Source organism: Vespula pensylvanica, chromosome 5 (genome assembly GCF_014466175.1).
Source record: "Vespula pensylvanica isolate Volc-1 chromosome 5, ASM1446617v1, whole genome shotgun sequence".
In the NCBI taxonomy this organism is placed as follows: domain Eukaryota; kingdom Metazoa; phylum Arthropoda; class Insecta; order Hymenoptera; family Vespidae; genus Vespula; species Vespula pensylvanica.
The window spans coordinates 6,620,667-6,644,483 of NC_057689.1; the positions used below are offsets into that span (position 1 = coordinate 6,620,667).

General features: G+C 34.8%; 1 protein-coding gene across 30 annotated transcripts in view; it reads left to right on the top strand.

Moving 5' to 3' along the window:
• The window catches only part of LOC122629485 (Down syndrome cell adhesion molecule-like protein Dscam2), a 156,138-nt gene that overhangs the window by 12,060 nt on the left and 120,261 nt on the right, over positions 1–23,817 (top strand). For 21 of the 30 annotated variants that reach the window (XR_006327277.1, XM_043812942.1, XM_043812947.1 and 18 more), the window contains one exon: positions 23,041–23,102. The exons of 2 other annotated variants lie outside the window; for them this stretch is intronic. The gene's annotated coding sequence lies outside the window, so the exon portion shown is untranslated. Of the gene's footprint in view, positions 1–8,355; positions 8,492–16,080; positions 16,116–23,040; positions 23,103–23,817 lie in introns of those variants that run through there. 7 more of the 30 variants (XM_043812946.1, XM_043812945.1, XM_043812943.1 and 4 more) reach the window with 3 other exon arrangements.

Genomic DNA, 23,817 nt, shown 5'->3' on the forward strand with positions numbered 1-23,817 from the left:
AAAAGACAAGGGTAGTAGAGATCGTGAGGTTGGGGGTGGGAGAAAAGATGAAGGCGAGAGAGCGATAGACAAAGCGAGAAAAAAGGAAAAAGAATAAGAGAAAGCGCGCAAATATAAGTGTCGTGTGTCTATTCAAACACCCTTTGCTTCCTCTCCTTCCTCTCTTTCTTTCTTTCATTCTTCCTTTCTTTCTTTCTTTCTTTCTTCGTACTCTTGCAGCATCCACTTCGTATCCCATCTTTGTCCCTCTTTACACGACTTCGTTCTGCCGGTATAAGAGACCAAAGTCTAGGAGCTCTCCAACCTCATTGCATAATACATACATATATACGTACATACATACATACATATATACTTACATACATACACGGGACGTCGAACCGTACCAACGTATATAACCACCTATGTGTACGTTGTTCACTATCTTATACGTACATACGATACTTTTTCCTTTCTCCGAACCAATGTAGAATCGTTCACGATGGTTACTCGATAGTAGATTTATTTATACACACCTACGTATATATATATATATTTACTCCTTTGGATTTTTTATTTACCACCAAAATAATCGTCCCACATTCTATTCATTTTATCGAGAACTTTTTTCTTTTTATTTCTCCCTTGTCCCCGTTATTAATTTTATTTATACGTTCGACCTATCGATTCTTTATTCTTTTTATCACGAAAAAATAAGAAAAAAGAAAATGAAAGAAAGAAAAAACGGAGAAAAAATAAAGAAAATTGCAGCGTCTCAGCGTCTTCAGAGTTTGATTTATAATAAAGAAAGAGGGAAATAAGAAACTAATTAAGGCTTCGTTGTCGATCATAAACGTAACTCGATCTATCGATTTATATTCTCGACTGGCAATGACAACGACGACGACGATGACTACGATTGCGACTATGACGACTTGACCATTTCGTTCGACCGCAAACTCGATTCTCGGGAATGCGATTTGAGTCGCTGGTAATTGTATTATGTCCCACTTGCCGGAAGCACAACCCGATGGTCCCTCTCTCCCTTTCTCTCTCTCTCTTTCCTCTACGTTTCCCGTAGCTCGTGCTTGCCGTAGTCTGCATTTCTGATTCAATTTTGTATTTCGCTTTCTTCGTCTCGTTCCTATTAAGTATCGACCCGCTCGCAATGTTAAAAAACATTCGCAGGACTCGAGCGTCATTGAACGACGGAAATTGGAACGATTCCACGAACTTTTTTTCATCATTATTTTTGTTAAAAATTTAAATAAATGTTCATACTTTGATGGTAGAAGCTCGTTAAACTGCACAAATACGTTCGGAGAACGTATTTATAACGTTAAAGTGAAAAAGAGATAGATAGATAAATAGATAGACAGAGAGAAGGAAAGAGACAGAGAAAGAATGATCGCGTATAACATTAACGTAAAGTAAATTTGTATAATTGGTAAAATTCCGATTCAAAGACTTAGCAGCTAATTTTAGCGTGAGATCGTTCGCTATCGGCGAATGGGTCATATATATGTATATATATATATATATAATACCTACATACATACGTGCATAGATTTTCTATGGTGCCGTTGCATCGTGATTATCGACGTACGAATTATTTTCCCATTGTACCTGGGCAAATGTTTATTCAATAGGCAACCGATACATTATGCACGTACATTAATTTCGAGAAACGAATACGATTTACCGTTAGCTTCCGGACAATAGTCGTTAATGAACGACGTTAACGATACATCGAACAGTGTAATAAACGAGGATGTAACGCAATTGACGTGTATTTTTTGCTTTCTTTTATCTCTCTCTCTCTCTCTTTCTTTCTTTCATCTTTGTATTTCGATAGAGAAACAATATGAATGAATTCGACGGTTCGCAAATAGAGAATATTACGAGAATATAGGTCGGTTCGTTTATTACGAGAAAAGATGGACGATTTAAAAATGCGAATGTTGATCGTGGAAAACAATCGAACTCGTTAGTAGATACTTAAAAAATACTAGATACGAAATCTAGAGTGCTGCTAATGAAACACGTATATTATAGCTACGTAGACATATGTACGTATGTACCTACGTTTGCATAGAGTGTTTTATACGTTCCTCTTACGTTTCCCGCCCTTAAACTAACTCCCACGATCGCGTACAAGCGAGGGCGCGCTTTTTAAATCGGCCTTCTCAATTTAGAACAATACCGTTCCCCTTCTATATGTCGCAGTTCATTATTCCGTTGTCAGCCGACTCGTACCCGCACGAACGTTCTCTCTTTCTTTCTTTCTTTCTTTTTCCTTTCTCTTCTTCTATTTTTTTTTGTTTTTTTCCTCTACTTCTTTTATTCTTTTTTTTTTCTTTAACGTGCAAAAATATTCTCTATCTATTTCTTTCAAATTTCTTCTTCCTCTATCTTTCATTTTTCAGTTTTTTTTCTCTATCGTACTATCGTACACTACATTGAATGATGTTTCGGAAAATGTTGGACGAGTTTTTCTGAAAGATTTTCGAAGACATTGAGAAAAGAGGGAAAAGAGAGAGGGAGAGAAAGATAGAGAGAGAAGGAACAGTTAAGGATGACCCTAATCGTAATTCCAGTGAGATCAGGATCCTGAAAATCGTATGGGTTGGATCTAATTTGTTGGCAGGGGAGATTAATGGTATCTACGCTGCTGCGGTTACTTCCCTTAGCTCGTAGTAGTTTCGAGGATCGACCGTCTATCTCAAACGAAGGGTAAGAGGACGAAAGGAAGAAAGGGTGGACAAGGAAGATGAGGGTCATTGGGGGAGAATTTGTGGAATATAAGAAAGAAACGAACCATTATTAAAATAACATGTAATTCATTTTTCTCATGATATATGTATGCACTGCATACACATACACATACACGTTGGTACAGTTCTTATATGTTTCGTCCCTTGGAAATCAATTTTCTTTACACATACATGCATGCACTTGAAAATTCTTTCGGTAAAATTGATTTTCGTAGTTCCTCTTCAGAAAAATAAATTACTTTGATGATCTCCACTCGACTAGGTATAGATTGACATCACGTTCAGAAAAAAAGAAAGGAAAATGAACGAAAGGTAAAGTTAGAGCATGTGTGCGTAAAAGAAAGAGAGAGAGAGAGAGAGAGAGAGAGAGAGAGAGAGAGAGAGAGAAAGAGAAAGAGAGAGAGAAAGGTAAAAGAGGAAAAGGTTGAAAGAGTCTTGTGGGAGCGTTAAGATCGAAGGTCCTCCAGGCCTTCGTTGAAAAAGCACCAATGTGGACCCTTGGGGTCTGGCGCTTAATTGGATCGAATCGAGTCGAAGCAATGACGAGCGATGTGGAAGGAGAAAACGGCTAAGAGGGAGGAGGTGGTTTACTTCGTCGTCGTCGTCGTCGTCGTCGTCGTCGTCGTCGTCGTCGTCGTCGTCGTTGTCGTCGTCGTCGTTACGCTCGTTTCACGTCTTAAATTTCAATTATTTTCGAGTCTCATGAACCGAATCGTCGAGGACCGGTCGAACGTGTTGGTTAATTTAAGGTTGATAGGACATCTTCATCGTTCAATGGACTGAAACTCTTTCTCTTTCTCTCACTCTCTCTTTTGCTCGATCTTCGTCGGTTGACCGCGATTAATTAGACTCGTCTCGATTTATTGTGAATCGCATCTATTGTCGAATCTCTTTCATAGAAGAGTCATCGTTGTATTTTTCTCTCTTTTTTTCTCTTTTTCTTTTTCTCTCTCACTTCGATTGAACTTAAAGTCTCGATCTTTCGTTCTCAGACCGGTAACGAATATTCCGGTACTTCGATATTCTTTTTCATTGTCTCACGAACTCCTCACTCTCTCTTCATTCTCTCTTTCTCTCTATTTTTCTTTTTTCTTCATTGATCCCTCTCTTCGATAGTATCTTGTTACTCGTTAAGTTCGATCACCTCGTTTTTGTCTCGTGAAAACGAATTCTTTTTTTCTCTCTCTTTCTCTCTCTCTCTCTCTTTTTCTTTCTATCGTAAAGAAGTTGCATTACATAGAAGAGCTTTCGATTGAGTTAATTGGGAAGTGAACGCACAGTCCGAACGAGCAAAGTTTTTCTTAAGATCACAGATAAAAGAAAAAAAATAAGAAGAGAAAAAAATAGGTACTTACATTGTATCTCGAAGGAATCATCTCTTTTGTAATCGCATTAACTTTTCTTAATGGCGATCTACGATTCTCGTAGGGTCATCAAGGGAATCGTTAAAACCAAGAACGATTAATAAGCCGCTTTATGAGTGTCTCTTCGAGAGAGAAATAGAGAAAGAGAGATCCATAAAAGCCGCGAGAAATAGACTCTAAGCACGTACGTCTTGTTCCTTTCGAATCAAATCGCCTAGTGAGATGTTAAAATTCTATGATACACGCACAAGGGATATACCAAATTATTTTTCATATTTTTACGAACGATTAATCGCAGCATGAGACGATGTCTTTATGCACGTGTATGTATATATACTATATACACATACGAGGGTCTTTTTTTAATCGACATTTTTCGATTTCTATCGACATTGTTTTAATGACGAAGAAAAAATATTCTCATATCTTTCCTTCATTTTTCAGAAAATTTATTATCGAATATATAAATTCGTCGATGTCATTCTTTGAAACGAGTTCTAACGATATGATGATAATAAAAATAAAAAAAATAAGAACTTATTCAAAATAAAGTATCAAAAAAAAAAAAAAAGAGAGACACCCCGTACATAGTGGAATAGCGTGGTAAGTCGAGGTGGATCGGCGTGTCTTATCGCTCTTTATCGCAAAACGTTCTTCGGGAAGAGGTTTGCATAGCCGCTTTATAGGAGACCGTTAAGGAGGTCCCGTGTAAAACTCGCCGATCAAAGCTTAAAGGAATTTCCTGTTTATGCTTCGCGGCAAAGTGAAATTTAGATCCCTTCTCACGCTCTTTAGGCACTTTATTGCCCGTTACGTCCTTCCTTCCGGACTTTCTCATCTATCTAGAACTATTTCGCTCTCTTTTACCTCGTAATGCACGATGTTTAATCCACGAATTTCTATCGTAATTCTTTGATACTCCAACTAACAGTTTCTCGATAATTCGAAAATTTTCGAGTCCTTTGCTCGTAAATAATATCGATCGTTAATTTCAATGAAATTTCCTAGGAATCATAATTTGTCGATCGTTAAAAATGTTTACCCAACCGGGAGAACGTAACGTGCAATTTTCGAATTTGTAATTAAGGAGGCATCGTGAGGATTATAAAGCAAAAGATCGTTGAATTATTCAGGACTAATTATTCAACGAATTGTAATTATTATAATCTCGATGACGTCGTTAGTCAGCATTCTTATCAAGTTCATATCGGATAGTCTCATTTCTTTCTGTAGATTTTTTTTTCTTTTTCTTTTCTTTTTCTTTTTTCAAAGGGTAGACGAAAAGAAAAGAGAGAGAGGGAGAGAGAGAGAGAGAGAGACAGACAGACAGACAGAAAGAAGAGAAGGTTAAACCTCCAGCCATGGTAGAACGAGAAGATCGTGTCGATGCGTCTAGTCGGGCGTTACTTTTTCGCCTCTTTGCATAGGTAATTGCCTCCAACGGAGGATAAAGGTAGTAAGAGGTAGGATGAAAGGATGGTAGAAGCCTTGTATAAGGATGGAAGGGTAAGGGGATGTGGGAAGTGTTGCTGACGGAGGTTGGACAAAGGAAAGAAGATGATAGAAAAAATTGGATTGTACCCTTGATGTCGAAGCTAAATTTTCTCGCCTTGTAAACGTCTTCTTTTTCGATAGGATAATAAAGATTTATATCATTGAACTTTTGCTCGTTTTAAAAGGTCGACTTTTGCGTAAAAGTCAAAGAAATTTTTCTTAAACAATTTAATTAACGTAGTAACGAAGTTGAAAGAGATTTTGAATTTGGAAAATTGTCCTTTCAATTTTCTAATCGAAGATCGTACGTGACAGTGCTTGTATATTTCGTATTTCGTTGGATTATCGAGGACGATAAGTTGGGAGAAATATCGATTTAATTTACCAAGGCGGGTACTCATTTAGGAAAAGCGGCTGCATAGAGTAGTAAGAGCCACTTCCGCCTTAATGAAACTTTGTTGACTTTCGAGGGATTCGAGATACTTCATTAGTTCGTCCGGCCGTTAAGTTTTACGAAGTGAAATTCTTCCTCGAACTTTTTGCACGCTGTCTTTCTCTCTCTCTCTCTCTCTCTCTTTCTTCTTTCTTCCTTCTATTTCAAAGGATGTCGTGGGACATTCAAAAATCAAACGGAATTCGATACGACGATGCAAAGAAGAAGGAAGATTTTGATCCTCACGAATCTCGTCCTTTTATTTTTTCCATCTTACTCTTTTCTCTGCCTTTGAAATTCTACCGAGAAAGGTTTATATATAGATATCATTTATACGTTTTCTTATAGAAACGATCGATAGCAATTAGTAAACTGAGAAAAAGTTTTAATCAAATGATTCGAATCTTCGAATAAACGTAGATAAAAAGAAATCATAATTATTATTATTGCTTCTCACGTTGAAAGTTTTGTACGAATAAAAGAAAAAAAAAAAAAAAAAAAAGAAAAAGAAAAAATTCGAAGCGTGAAATATAAAATCTCGGCGGCAAATAAAATTGATATTTTGGAAGAAGGAATGAGAGTGAATGAGAATGAGTGAAAAAGAGAGAGAAAAAGAGAGAAAAAGAGAGAGAGAGAGAGAGAACGGAATAAACCTTTTAACGTTCGTCGGGCGAATAATCGTGCTCGTTTAACGGGGAAAAGGCGCGAAACGTTCCATAAAATCATTCGGCCTTGAATTTCGAAATATTCTTCTTCTTGACGTCAGCAAAACTCTGACGATATGAGAACTGACTGGATTTTCTTTTTTTCTCTTTCACTCGGTATTACATACACACTTACGAGCTTCCCTAACCACCTGACGTTCTATAGAGTCCTATCTATTCCCTTCCACTTACTTAGTCCAGTGAGGTAACGAGCGTAAAGGTATGAGCAAAGGTAGTCGGGAAAGTACGAGCCCTTCGATCCACCATCCGCAATTTGCTGCGGCTTTCGACGTAACGGTACCGAGATAATTGCGATTACGTTCTGACTGGATTAAAAAAGAAAAAAAAAGGAAAAAGGACGGAAAAAAAGAGAGATAGATATACAGAGAAAGAGAGGAAACGTTATTCCCGACAATCGTTCTTCTTATTATCGACAAACTCGACTTCGAATTAATTGAAATGTGAGGAACTATGAGTTTGTATGAGAAAACTGCATTTCTGTTTTGCCTTCATCAATTAAGAATAAAAGTTAAGAAAGAAACAAGATCTTTATGTATCATTTGGTAGGTATCATTTATTAGGTATCATTTGTTAAATACATTTTTGTGATTTATTTTTTCGTTTTTCTTTTTGGAGAATGATAAATAATATTTTCGAACGCGTTTTTTCTCGTGCAAAGATTTACGGACTTTATCGAAAGATCTTTTATCTCTTTTTCTTTCTTTCGAAGTTGTTATTGAAAATGTCCGAAGCGAAGAAGAATAGAGATGCATTAGGAGGAACAGTTAGAAAAAGAAAGAGAGAGGGAGAAAAAGAGGAAGAGAATGATATAGTATGGGATAGATACAGTCTCATGGCATGGTGATCGTCGAAAAGTTTTCTGAAAGCGAGTGTGTAGTCAGCAGTTTGTAAGTTCGCGAAACTTGGCGGACAAGCAAGTGCGAAGACTAGAAAAGGGTAGCTTACCTAGTCGTAGCCAACGGAAATCACTTTAATATACTATCTTTCCCACCTTCCTTCCTTCCTTCCTTCCTTCCTTCCTTCCTTCCTTCCTTCCTTCCTTCCTTTATTTTCTTTCTTTCTTCTCTATCGAAATTAGGAATATCTTCGTAGAGATTTTCATCGACATTTCTTGTTTTTTTTTGTAATAAAATGTCATCTTTCGATTCTTATTATATGATTAACGAGAAACAATGTCGTTACGTGGTTATAATTTTTCTATACATGATATCGCTGAAAAAATTAATATATTAACTCTAAAAGAAAAAGAATAGTTTAAAATTATATATATATAGTTTTTTATTGAATTGCTTTTAGTGAATGTTTAATGAAAAAGAGATAAGTTTGATCATAATAGCGAATGAATAAGGATCATTTAAATTAACAACGATAAATTATTTTATGAGAATTATGTTAATAATAAAAATATTACATTAATATAATGATCATTTTATCGGAGAGAACATTGTGTGAAAAGGTAAATGTACATATAATAACATATGAAAATGTAAACAATACAATTCGTGGGTTTGTTGATGAAATCGGTATCTTATTATTGATCGATCAATAGTAGAAAATATGTAAACATCTACAAAGTGATCTTCAAAGTTAACCTTCTCGTGAGTCATATCTCTCCTTCTTTTCATCGTGGACCTTCGAAGCGACAACATCTCCCGTAAGAGGCAGGAAAGAAAGGAGCAATATGGCGTAGAACTTTAAAATAATCAACGATCATCAAACTAGGTAATTAGTAATTATAGAATAATTAAACATAGAAAATGGCGACCTCTTAATATTTTATCGTACATTACTATCAAACGATTATCACCGTTAAGAAAGATTAATTATTAAACTATTGTAAACGTTACTGTATTCGTTCTATCGTCCATTACGTATAGGTCATAAGAATAAATTTTGCGCCGATAATTTTATGAGAGTATAAGTAATAAACCGTCGATTAAAAATATCGGTAAATGAAAAACGAACTGAAAAGTGATTTTTAATGATAATTTGATGAAATCATATGAAATTAATTTCTCGATAAAGTATATTTATATAACAAAACCTTTCCCTTTTGGAATCGTTAAATAATTCATCGTATTACATATCTACGTACACACACATACACACACACATATATTTGTTATGTAGGGTGACAATTTGATCGTCGTCGAAAGAGAGAATAAAGAACGTGCGAAACGTATTGATCGCGTTCGCCATTTCAAACGTGTCCGCTATAACATTGTAGCAATCGGAAGAGCGTCGAGTGGCCGAAATAATTGGAGGACGCGGCAGGAATCGATCGATTTATCACACGACCGGTAAAAGATGGCGATATTCGCGTTCACGACGTAAATTAACGAGTTAAAGATAAAATTGATACGATCTTTCCAATCTTGCTTTTCCGACTTTGATAATAACTGTATCATACGTTCACACGTGTTATCTACATAAAGAAATACGTGATACTTAATATTTATCTCTTTTTCTTTTTTTCTCTCTCTCTCTCTTTCTCTCTCTTTTTTTCTCCTTCTCATTCATGTTTATACTTTACACTCGAAAATCAACGAACGTAACGTGTATTCGTAAACACGAAGCAAGATCGATGGGCTCTCGTTAATCTTCGCATCGTTAAATAAAAATCTTCGTAGAAAACATCGTATGACCTCTGAAGTGACGTACTGTCTGAAGCGTGAAGCGAAAGTAGAAGAGGCAAGGAGAGAAAGAGAGAAAGAGAGAAAGAGAGAGAGAGAGAGAGGAAGGAGAGGAAGAGGATAGCAGGAGTTCCGTCATCGTGCAAAATTAAATTTTTAACGAGCTTTCCAGTCGTCCTACCTCTCTCCAGTCGTCTTCCTCTCTCTCTCTCTCTCTCTCTCTCTCTCTCTTTCTCTCTTACTTCTTCACCCTCACCATCTTTCTTCGCGACTCTTCGTAGTTGCTAGGTGTACGAAGTAAATATCTGCACATCGGTAATTAAATTCGATTCGACCGCAGCACGACGAGCAATGGAGGAGCCTCTTACGAAGGAAAGAAATAAAGGAGAATGTTGTGGGATGAGCATGTGTCATAGTTGAGTACTCTCTAGATATTTGTGTGGGTGTGTGTATGTATGTGTGTATATATTTCGGAGAGGACCTAAGAAAGCGACAGGGAAGAGCTCATCCAAAGCTCCAGGCAAACTTTCTTCTCGTTATTTACCACGAAACTATTTTGTAATTTAATGCTGTCTTTCTCCCTCTCCCACTCTCTTTCTCTCTCTCTCTCTCTCTCTCTCTCTCTTTTTCTATCTCTATCTCCCTCTTTATCACGTAGTTTATCTTTCTTTTATTTGCTCGCGTGCGTCGCAAATGACGTTTTCGCTGTAAATACGAAGGGAAATCGCGATGTTGTCGTCGTCTTCTTTGTCGCCGTTCTCTCTCTCTCTCTCTTTTTTTCTCTCATTTTCTTTTGAGAGATAAATCGAGGAATCGGAGCAAAAGGGAAGATCTTTCAGTTGGAGTAATTTTTCTTCGAGATTATTTTTTGAACTGGATATAATCTTGACGTGGCAATCGAATGAATATTCCCACGTTTGATCTTCGTCTCGCTTAATCAAATTATTCAAGACGTGTATTACGTACATTTCCGACCATTTATATAAATTTTATTCATCTTTAATTAATATTTCTGATCTTTTCTTATTTTTCTTTTTTTTTTTTTTCGTTCGATTTACGTTTTTTTTTTCCCCTAACATCTGCGTATCTAGATAAAAGGAGCGTTTTATAGGGAAATTTTGTTTCGAAACGATTTCAATTTAACAAGGGAATATTTTTTGCCATAGGTTTTTTATTTATTTATTTTTTATTATTTTTTTATTTTTTGAGAAAACAAGAGAAGGAGAGAGAGAGAGAGAGAGAGAGAAGGATCGCCGATAGTGGAAAGAGTAGAGAGAGGGTTGATAGAAATGGCGACGGGTAAGGACGGCATTGCGAAATAATCCAAAGTGGCTCCTAACGGGAGCGCATGTCGCAGGGTCGCGAAAAAACACGCGTTATTATTAAAAAAGTTGAGGTTGTTATCTCGCTGGCATTCGCCCATTAATTGCGCCGCATCTCTGCTCACCCTCCTCCTGTCAAGTTTGTGTGCGTGTGCCGGTGCCTGTTTCTGTGTATACTCATTCTTTCTGGTTGGTATCTGTGCGTAAAACGAAACGTACGTACGAGATATTTCGTGTTCTACTACGAGACCACTAGACAGAGGAAGAGGGAGCAGAAGCGACAAAGAGAGACAAAGAGAGACAGAGAGAGAGAGAGAGAGAGAGAGAGAGAGAGAAAGAGAGAGAGAGAGAGAGAGAGAGAGAGAGAAATCCAGCTCTGAATGAATGAAAGAGAGAGAGAGAGAGAGAGAGGGAGAGAGAGAACAGGCGTCTGGACGTGCGACGACCCGAAACGTCCGCGTGCACCGGTGCAGTCGGATTAATAATTTCGTGATATTGCTGCCATTGTAACAGTAGCACTAGTAGCAGTAGCAGTAGTAGCATCAGTAGCAGCCGTGTGCTCGTCTATCCTAACTATTCCAAGCAAGCGTGAGAATCCATCTGTCTGATCTATCTAAGGTCTATGTATCTTTTGAAATGGTGATAAATGTAGCAGTCTAATGCTATCATAATTTCACGTTTCTCATAGGCTCTCAATCGATCTATCTTATATTTAAGAAAATATGATATTATACTAAAGTTGTTTAAATTGTTCGATTAAATTTTATTCGATTTATTGTATATGTTCGCATGTTTCAAGAATTTAAAATATGATACTTTACAAATTGATTTGTCATTGTAACATCGATATCGAATTTCCTTTCTTTTTTTCATTTTTTTTTGTTTTTGTATTATATACTGTACGTTATGGAATATAATTTAGAAATTTTCACAATAAATTCGGACATAGATTAATATGTTAGCTCCTCTTTAATAACGAGAAATCGCCATTCGTTTGTTAATACGATATATCTATTGCGTTTTCTCTCATTAAATTTCATTGTTCTGTTATAAACGTCAATATTCGACGGGAAAAGTTTTTCTTTCCTTTTCTCTCTCTCTCTCTCTCTTTCTTATTTTTTCGCTTGAAAAAGTAATCATTTCTAAGGATTAACATTCCATTGTAAAGGCATTTCTCTATTAGGAAGAGAACGAGTAGTCTGTTAGCAGTCAATTTCAAAGTCGGAGTTCTATGCTGCCATACTCAGAAGCAACGAGTCAAACTCCTTTGAACGTGGACAGACGAACGGTCCAGTATACTTGAACTGGAACATAGTCACATCAATTGAGTCGACGATGACGTGCTTTCCTCTCTCTCTCCCTCTCTCTCTCTCTCTCTCTCTCTCTCTCTGTCTGTCTCTGTCTCTGTCTCTTTCTCTCCTTTCCTTCAATGTTCCCTTTTGTAACTTCCTAGTGATGTAACTCTGTTGCTCCTCCTTTTTGCGAAATAAATGAAATCTCGTTATCGTCGTAAGACTAATCAAAAATAAATAATATTTATTATCAAAAACAAGAAGATCAACGAATACATTGTTTCCTAATTTATTATTTGCATTACAATTGTGTGTTTTAATTACTTCTCTATTTTATTTCTTTTTTTCAAATCGGTGATTTGATTTTTTTGTTTTTGATATTTTATATATACGTAAGTAAGTGTACGTACATCATATATCATTGAAATAATTTTTCAATTAACTCCGTTTCATATATCAAAATTCAATAATGACTTCATAGTGCAAAGAATTAAAAGTAACAAAATATGTATTAACGATATATGTATATTATATGTGGATATATGTTAACATTTATAATATTTTTACGTTATTAATATTTTCACGATATCTTATCCGAATTATTTCAAAATATGCATAAATCAATAGAGATTTTTTCGGAAATTTAAACAAGTACGCGATATATGTCGTGTTGGGATTGAAAAAAGGAAGAAGGGTAAACGAGTCCTACGTTTTACGGAAGAGTGATTTTCGATATACGTAAGCAGAATATATAGTACGTAGGTACTCTCGTTATGTTCGCTATCGGGAGCTTTCGAAAGCTCCGATAGGATATATACGTAGATACATACATCGAAGCTTTTCAAAAGGATCACAGACGCGTTTCGATAAGCGGCGACTCGTATTAACGGCGATTCCCACAGCGAAGGATGTCGCGACGAAACGTATGGGAAATGCAAAGAGAAAGAGAGAATATATATATGTGTGTGTGTGTGTGTGTGTGTGTACACATACTTGTGTATTTTATATATATATTGTACATATACACACTTTTTTCACACATGTGATGCGTGTTTTTATCTATTTCTTTCTCTCTCTCTCTCTCTTTCCTTCTCTCTCTCTCTCATTTTTTTTTCGAGTGGTCGTCGTCGTCGTCATCGTCGTCGTCGTCGTCGTCGTCGTAATAGTAGAGGAGGGTTTCATTATCCTCACTTTTTAATAAGCAACGTGTACGCAAAGCGGAGCGAGGATTTATTTTTTTCGGCATACAAAAAGCAACGGGACGAGCTTTTCAATTTCGTTCAATGCGCGTTTCTAAACCTTCTATCTCTTCTCTCTAGTGGAGTTTTCCTACAACTCTCTCTCTTTCTCTCTTTCTAGCATTATGTCATGCGTGGTCCGATGTTTTTGTATTTATGTATATATATATATATATAAAAAAACTTAAAAAAAAGAGGAGAAGAATAGCCCGCATCGAAATATCACGCATCAAACGATACGAACAATAAGTTCTTTTACGAAACCTTTGAATAACATATTTTTGTTCTACTCGATCAAATATTTTGATAGCTTATAATTATTATTATTATTTTTCAAATTAAAATAAACATACATCCGATATACGATGGTATCTAAAAAGATTGGTCAATATTTTCCCTTTACAAACATTAGATCACTACTATTGATTTCCGATAAAATGTAATCTAAGTTATTACACGATGATTCGTCGGATGTATAGATATAGAGAACATAGTGCGAGAGATTGTGTTTGTCTGACCGTCTGTTTTTGTGTGTGTGAGTACGCATGTGTATGCGTATCTAAAAGAGAGAGAGAGAGAGAGAGCGAGAGAGCAATAAGTATAAATGTAACGCATGATCGATGATTATTAATTTAACAGAATTAGGATATATTTCGAATGTAGGGATCACTGTGTCGGTAATGTTGAATATTAGAGGTACAAGGGGTGTAAAGAGAGGAGAAGGTGGACAAATTGGGGGTAAGGAGGGGACAGGAGGAGGGAGGAGGAATGAGGTAGCTGGACGAAATGTAGGTCGTTCGGTGAACTAACCACTGTGACCATTGAAATAATTACGCTCACTGCCCGTTAATTTCGAGGTTCGCCGCGGTGTACGTATACGCCGGTTGCTCTGCTCTCACGCATATATCCGGAAAGCGAGGATGACACCCACGCAACTTCGGACCAGCCAGATAATACGCCGAATGGATAATCTCAGTGCGCGAGAGCGCATAATGCACCAATGCTCGCTCGTTCGTTCGTTGGTTCGTCGGCGATGGCCCGCATGTACGACCGTTACCGATCGTGTACCATTAACGAGCTGCAAAATAGTTAACTTGTGTCTATGTATATTATATTCGTCTATATTTGTGTATGTGTATGGATGTATGAGGAGGGCGCTGGTTGGTTGGCTGGTTGGATGGTTGGTTGGCTGGTTGGTTGAATGTGTATTCACGATCAAAGAGCGTGATGCATTTTTTTTTCTACCAATCATTTGCGGTCCTTCGTTGAATTCAGGTTCTAGGATTTCAATGAAACTATTAAGCTTCACAAACCAATTCATGGATAATTTGTTAACAGATTTAATATCTTTTTTATTCGGTAATATTAGTACTTACCTAATTGATCAATCAAAGGGTATGTAAATTGTTAATCATTGGATTAAGTTTAGTTTAGATTTAGTTTAATCGTATTTAGGTTTAGTTTTGGCCAGGATTTAAATCTAATCGTTAAGCTTTTCGATGAATTCCTTGGTAATTCCTGTTAATGAATTTAATATTTTTTTATTCGATAAAATTGTAATTAATTTTATAATATGCATATCATTAATAATTTCATTGAGTTCAGTAATTAAACGGTTAATGGTTTGTTTATAGTTTCCTTTTTTCAAAATGATTATTGAAATCGATAATTTGTCGATCAAGTTAATTTTTCTTTTTTTTTTTTCGGAGAATTTGAGATAATTGATTAAGCGAGATGCACTTTCTCATTTTCTCTCCACGTTTTTATTTTTTTACTTTTAAGAATCCTTATCGTTAAATAGTTCGAATTGCTCTGTTAGTAATAGAGAAAATAATGAAACCTGAAATCCTAGAAAAGATGTTAGGTAAAAAAGTAAGAACAAGAAATGGAGAGAGAGAGAGAGAAATAGAAAAAGAGGAATACCAAAGAGAAACCTTCGTTCATTCTACTTTCCAATTTCATACTTTATTTCACATCTTATACAAATTCGAAATTTCATCTCTTTAATAATTTCATTTCATCTTATTCTTCCTCTATATTATGTAATAATGACTATCTTCGAATGAAGAAAGAAGAAGAAAAAGAGAAATGAAAAAGAAAAGAAAAACTCACGTATACTTATATAATATAATATAAATGAAAAATCTAAAGTAAAATCATTATACAATATTAACTCTATCGATTCTCTTTCATTTTATATTTCAAACGATCTATCGAACAATAGATGCGTTACGAAATTAGCTATTACATCTTTCATTGCGTTCTCTTTTGAATCAAACAAAAGCCACGAACATATGCACGCATAAGTAAATACGTATATATCTAGGCGTTCGTGCACGGACACACACATACATCAAACATGCACATTATACTCATCCATCCATCGATGTTCACTCGAAATCGGATTATCTCTTAGATACGGAATAATAAACGATCTTTTAACTTCTCTAAGTCCTATATCTTCACTATTCTGAACTCGTAAACGTAACAAGCTTGTAATTGTTTTTTCTTTGCCAGAAACGAAACACGGTAGCCAACGAGAATTGAAAAGCGCGAACGGTTCGTGTTACCCTCTTGATCCTCCTGTTTCGTGACATCGAAAATTCCTTCTCTCTCTCTCTCTCTCTCTCTCTCTCTCTCTCTCTCTCTCTCTCTCTCTCTCTCTCTCTCTCTCTCTCTCTCTCTCTGTTTCTCTCTCGCTTCAGCTTTTGTAGGGCGTATTGGAAAGTGGAGGACAGGGTGGACGGGCGGAGAAAGGAAGGGTAGAGGGGTAGAAGAGGTGAAAATAGGGTGGTGCGATTGATCGATTCGAATATCACTTTACAGGACCCGATCCATACATCGGCGAATTTAATCAAACGGTAAGCATGGTAATGCACTTATGAAAGCCGATATGGAACTAGGACTGTCGCAGAATGTCCTGCATTCTATCTCTATCTCTCTTTGTACCATTCTCTCGAAATTAAATATCGATAGTATATTAATTTGATGGGAGAAATGATTTAAAAAGTTTTTGAAAATAGGTATAAAAATATCTACATCTACTATATATGTATATACAAATTTTTTCTTTTTTTTATCGTAAATTGATTTAGTAATAAATTGAATGATGTTTTTGTTTTTCTTATAGAAAAGTGTCATTCATTGATATGAAAGACAAATGAAATGTTATTTTATTATATATATATACTCGCATTGCATTTTCATATAAATAGAACGCTTGTTTATCGGATGAATTTCTTGTTTATTTCTAATAGGATTTATTAATTAAAATGAAGAGTAGAGAGAAATGCAGGAATCATTTTCGGGAGAAGATAGGACGAATAACTCGGCGACTATAATTTTCATTATATTGTTTTCTCTCGTTTCGGGTTGTCTATTCGTATAATTCGTTGATTACAAATTATTAAGTAAACGGTAGAGAGAGGTTGAACGAGAGGGTTGAATGTGTAGGGGTTGGAAAGCAGCGCTAATGATAACGACAAACACGTCCGTCGACAATTATCGACGTTAAATTCGTTTGGACGATACGATTCGATGTAGATATCTATATCTATGTACACATATAAATGTTTATTTATATATGTATATACATATATATACGTATGTACGGATGTATGTATGTATGTATCTATGTATATTGTTACGCTTTATATCGTTGCGAGAATGAATAATGAAATACGTTTGTGTGTGTATATATATTTACTCTATATACGTATATACATGCATATGTATATGTATTTACGATCGCTAGGAATCTCTGGCATACATTCGAGCGATTATCGTGAATCATTAGCGATATCATTTACGTATTTTTTCATGGATTCTTTCATCGTGGTATCATACGATTTGTTGTAGATACGTAAATGAATAATGAACAAACTGCGAATTCTACAGAATTTTTAACGATAAATAATTTTACAAACGATTTAGCATGAAAGTTTTTTTTTATTGAGATTCATCGCAGGCATACACACAGATTTTTATCGTAATTCTCGGATCGTTGAAAACAACGAGAGAGTTGAAGAATATTTTTATACTAGCTATTTTTTTCTTTTTTTCTTAATTTCTTTTTTCTCTTCTGTTACATTGCTTTCCACCTAAATCAATTTCAATTCGACGTAAAACGTCTTATCGATATTTTATAGATTACTTCGATTTTTTTCGACGAGGATGAACGTGTACCTTTGGATTTTTGCTTTCAACGCGTTCTGGAAAGGATATTAAAAGGTAGTCGGAGAAGAAGAGAGATCGGAGAAAAATCGTTACGCGGAGGAAAAGTTGGGCCGCAAGAGTTGAGAGCTGGGCGAAACGACGAAAGGTTTCATAAAGTTTCGAACGGACTCGGTGGTTACTCTTCTAAAAGTGCGCGAGTAATGTTGGCTCTATAAGAGAGAGAGAAAGAGAGGGAGGGAAAAGAGAAGGAGAGAGGATATACGTATATCTACAGTGAGTCCCGAAAATGATCGAACGTTTTCTCAAAGTGAATAAATTTTTCTAGATTTAAACAATAAGAGGCAGAGAAAGAGTATTTTGAATGTATATGTATATAGAAAAAATGATAAAAATTAGATTTATACATTTAATAGATTTTATATTTTATGGACTAGTGAATTAATTAATAATTAGTTTTCAAATGTTTCCTTTTTCTTTTTTTTTTTGGTTAAATTTTTGAAATACTTCTTTCGTAATTTTGTAATATCTACATAATAATATTTGTAATAACTACATATATTAACATAATTTGAGGTATTTTATTCAACGTAGAGAAATTTATTCAGTCTTGAATGATATTGAAATAATTTTCGAGAGCTCGGCGTATATTTACGAAAAGAAATGTGCGATATTTGAAACATCGAGCATTCCGTTAGGAACTGCTGGCACGCCGGCGTGTAAACTTATCGTCGAAGTTGGAAACAAAACGAGAATAGAAAGTCATCTTGGGAACTGTAAAGAAGCGGGTTTCGTCAGGTCGTGCAAGCTACAAATGCATTTTTCAGATATACGTACGGTGAACACAGGATCGATGTACCGAAAATGTTACGTTTCTTTATCTTTTCTCTTATGTTTCTTGATCTTTTTTCTTTTATTTTTCTTCTTTTTCTTCATTTTATTTCGATATCTATACATACCTATAGTAAATTCTTCTTCAATGATTATTTTTTATGATTTCTCAAAGCGTAGTCGAATCATTCGTTAATAATATTGTAGTTTGGAAGAGAAAGACGAAATGAAAAATGAACGTTTCTATTTACATGAATATTTGTTAATGAATGGTTGCATATAATTTTTCAGTGTAGGTATCTATATTAAAATATTTTAATCAGATAAGTGGGTACAGACATATACACACACATATATATATTATTATATCTTGTTATCTTTTGGATATTAATACAGTTGTTATATGCAATTATAATATTAAAATAATTAATTAAAATATTTTTTAATTAAAATTACTTTATTAAATAATTTTATTAAAATATTAATTTTATTAAAATATTATATAGGCTGTATACTATGGTGCATATATGTACATATACATTATTTTGGATACAACAAAATAATATTATAATAATAAGTGTATATACACGTATAATATTATAACAACTTGTTATTGATATATTCTCAATACATATCTATATTTATACATATATTCATCTATACACACACATATATATATCTGCATTTGAATTTTATAAAATTTTTGGTTCATGGATTCAGAACGAAAATCAAACGAGTCTGTTCACATAGTCTCTCATTGAAATGATTTAAAAAGCCGAACTATCTCTTTCCTCTATTCTCCAAGGAATATTAAATTTCGAAGAAGGATCTACATACGTATTATTCGGTGGTACTTTCCTTCGGTGGAATCGAAGAATGTTTCGTTCTCGATGTCGAAGTTGAAACGAGGAAAGGACACGAGCGATCTCTTCTTGTCGTGAATACTTTTGAAAATATCATCGAGTATTGAACATGACATATTTACTCATGAAAATAAATAGTAACGAAACGGAAATCGTACTGTTCGATGAAGAAAAAAAGGATAAAACAAAAAATAGATAAATAAAAAATAAATAAAAAAAAAAGATAAAAGAAAAATAATCGTTAGCAAAAGATCACTGTATATGATATTTTTATATACCATGAGAGATCATCTGATAAGTCACGGTTTCTCTCATTCGATGTGAAAACTTTTAGTAAAGGCTGAAGTTAGATTTTAAAATTCAAATAACGTTAAAGTTTCGCGAAAAGAGAATAATGTTGCATCGAGAAGGCTTGCTTGTGGGCGAGAAAATTCTCTTTATTTCTTTGGCGAACATCGACTACACAAGTTTTTCTTTGTCTCGATAACGTATATACTTATGTACATTACACAGATATGTATATGTATGTACGATGTATGCGTAAAACTTTGACTATAATGTTCACGGAAGCGAATGAAATGATCTTTTATTGAAAAATATATCGTTATTATCAATACTACATTCGACGTATTTCGAAATTTCGATATTTCCATTTTAATTCAAAGGTTTTAATCTAAAATCGCTTTCTTTTCATATGTTCTCTCATTTAAACGAAATTAATGGATAAGCTACTTTCGGTCGCGTTTAAAAAGTAACAAAAATAAAAAGTAGAAGAAGAGAGAGAGAGAGAGAGAGAGAGAGAAAGAGAGAATCAAGGTAGAGATGAGAAGAAGGAAAAAGGATAAACACATGGCAGCCGTACGCAAAGCTTGAAAACATTCTTGTTTGCGCGTAACGAGCGCTTTTAATTTGCTAACAAAGCAAGCTCGCGCTAACGATCGCAGCAAGCTTTGATTTCGGTATTAAGCTAGATAAAAATAAACTATTTTTTGCTCTCTCCCTTTTTGGAATATTTGTCCTTCTTTCTTTTTTATTTCTTTTTTTTTTATAAATGCTGTTCCCTCTCTCCCTCTCTCTCTCTCTCTCTCTCTCTCTCTCTCTCTCTCTCTCATTCTTTCTCTTTCTCTTTTTCTCGTTCGAAAAGCTTTTCGTATTATGTAACAGAGAATATACAGCAGCTGCTGTTGCTTCGTGTCATCGAAAGCTTGGAAAAGTTCACTCGCCGATATTCGTTTTCGTGTTGGAATGACTAACGCATCCTATCGATTTTCCACGTTCGTTCGTTTGCTTGCTTTTATTTTTTTTATCCTCTTTTCTATCTCTATTCCTTTCTCTGTCTGTCTCTCTCTCTCTCTCTTTTTTTCTCATCTTATTCCGAGTTCACATCTAGATTTTTCGTTACGGTTCGAACATAGTATTTCGCGTCGACACCCATCTTTCTTTTATACGTATGCATGTACATTCTTATTTTTTCCTGTTTCCTTCTTCTCCTTTTTTCCTTTTCCATCCCTCTTCCCACTATCTCCCACCATCCATTCTCATATTATATATTTATATATATATTTTTTCTTTTCCTTTTCTTCTCATTTTTCTTTCTTTTCATCGAACTTGCATTTGGTATCATACATGTATACATATGTTTACGATCTAACGAGTGATCATTGGTTCGAGTTCGAAAAGAAAGTTTTTTATCGGAATAATTAAAAGTTAGCAATAACTTTCGTGAGAAAGGTTTTGTCTTTTTTGCTTTTTTTTTTCTTAAGAATAAAATTTCAATTTTTTATTCCAGTTCGAGTTTTCTCTTTTAATACCAGCCTCTGCAAATACATACATACCACACATAAAATATATATATATATCTGAGTGGCTGTTTTAAATTCGTTGATAAGAAGTGTATAAAGTGATTAAGTGGTATATACAAAAAAAAAAGAATGAAAAAGAAAGAGAAAAAGAAGTACAAGAAAAGAAAGATGAGCGCTATCGAGAGAAACGACAGAGGAAGAGAAACAAGCCGAAGGATTTCGTTTCGCGTTTCGTCTAGCAGAATGAAGCAGGCCGAACGGTTAGAATTTTCGTCGGGTCTGCTAAGTCTCTAAGCGGCTTACCGATTTCGTTGTCCGTTTCGCGGATAGAGACAAAGCCGAGAACGCTAGGTAGTAGAAAGTAAGAGAGTGAGAAAGAGAGAGATAGAAAGAAAGTGATAGAGATAGAGAAAAATTTTTGTAGGATCACAAGAGAAACGAATTACGAAAAGTATCGATGTATTCGAATCGTTCGAATCGTCGCTTTTGTATTAGCCAATGATTCCTTTTCTTTGATCTAACATTGAAAGACAAATTTGTACAAATCGTACTATTTGTTTCATTGAGTTTCTTTTTCTCTTTTCTTTCTATATATATCGATATCTTTCATTCTTCATTATTTCTAATTGATAATAAACATTTCGATTGATTTTTCGATGATTTGATGAATTACATAGAATGTATTTTATAATTTTAAATAATTCGAATGATATTCGTTTGAATCTAGGTCATTTTAATTGTTTGCTAGATTAGGATTAGTACTGAAATAGACAACACGTATATCGTATGATTTACGATTAGCAAATATTCATTTTCCTGATTTACTTAAATCGTTTAACTCACATTTACATCAAGCATTTGACAATAAACCTCCGAGGTCGTGGACGATTATTTACAAATCACGAACGTGTTTCATCGTTTGTGGAGTTACGCGGAAGAGATTTAGATTCATTGCAAGCTGCATTCCCGACGAATTTATAAAACGGAAGCTCCATATAAATCTCATGCCTTTCTCTTGTTGTTTTTTCTTTCTTTTTTTCTTTTCTTTTTTTTCCTTTTTTATTCCGATCGTGAAATAAACGTAACATCGATAAGCAATCGAGCAGTAACATAAACTCCAAAGTATCGAGTCGATGGGAAATAATGATAAAAAAAAAAAAAGAGAAAAAAAAGGAAAAGAAAATCGTTAAATCGACGACAGTCGTTATTAATCGTCGATCGTTTAATATTTCAGTCTATCGAGTGAGATGTTAAAAATTCATAAGTCATCTTTTTTTTCCATTTACAAGAAATCTACGAACGAACAGAGATAAAGTTTTGTCTCTTTCTCTCTCTCTCTCTCTCTCTCTCTCTCTCTCTCTCTCTCTCTCTCACTCTTCCTTTTTCTATCGTGATAGAATTGTCTCCTATGGTCCAACAGTTATACATCGACACTGTTTTTTCTCAGATTGGCAGTCTATTAAGCATTGCAATTTGCATACGATCATATCAACCAATAACGTAGATATCTGCAATTGTTCCGTCAGTATTAATAATCCTCCTATGGAATTCGTGAATCTCGTGAATTGGAATGTAGGAGACGATCCGCACGATAGCGAGCGATGCCTTCAATGGCATTATTTTTCACTAAATCTGAATTTCAAATGGTTTGAACGATGTGCCGGCGACCTTCCGCGTCGACACCCTTAGTGAGAAAGGGACCGATCGAATAACGAAGCTTTCCATTTTACGAGTACAAATGCTGGAGAAATATATATATATATATATATATATATATATATATATATATATATATACATATTGAGATACAAAATTTTTACCAATGTATTATCGTTCTCTTTTTCTCGCGATGGATATACGAACATACCAAGTCAATATGTCAACAAATATAAATCTCTCGTGGAAATAAAAATAAAAAGAAGGTGTGAGAAAGAGAAGAAGCATGAACGATATGCATACATATGCATGTACTAGATGTTAAAGCTTTTAAAGTTTGGTAGCGTTTAAAATAAAAAAGATTATAGAGCAGAAAGGAAAGCTTCTTTTTTCTCATAATGTTCTTACTTTCGATCAATATTTTTTATCTAGCGATAATTCTCTTTTTCTTTTGTTTACAGCAGCAGTACGATCAGACCGGTGATGTTCCAAAGAGATTTCTAAATGAATAAGATTTGATGAGGTAGGTTCTCTTCCAAAATTCGAAAGTAAAAATCTTCATTTTATGTATTTCATACACATCAATTTATATTTATATATATATATATATAGTATTTCTTTTTTTACTCAGGAGCACAGGTTTATTGTTGCGTTATCGCGAGTAGTAAGTTATAACGAACCGTGATAATGGATACATAGAATTGCAAAGGGTTAATATTCGTGACAATGAAGAGCATAGTATTCATAGCATCTCTCTCTCTCTCCCTCTTTCTCTTTCACACACACTTTAGCTATATTAGGCAGAGGTCTGCAACAGAGTAATGACACACGATGGTTCGTGTTACCCTTCGCGCTCGACCTAGCGTGTATTTCGAGATTGAACATTCATATAAGATGATGTACATGGTACGTCACGTATTCGTAGCCATAAAGCAACGCCTAGATCATTGACATACATAGGACACGTAGGGGGATGTGTATATATATATATATATATATATATATATATATATGTATACAATATCTTGGTCTCTACTTCTCTCTATAAAAGAGCGAGAGAGAGAGAGAGACACAGATAGATAGACGGACAGAAGGATAGATGGATAGATAGAGAATACAAGTGAAGGGGAGAGTAAGAGAGAAACGTTCATATAGTTATTTACCAGAGTGTGTCCGGCTACACATAAGAGAGCCTAATCACGGGGGTATATAACCGTTAGTCGGATACCGTGGAAATG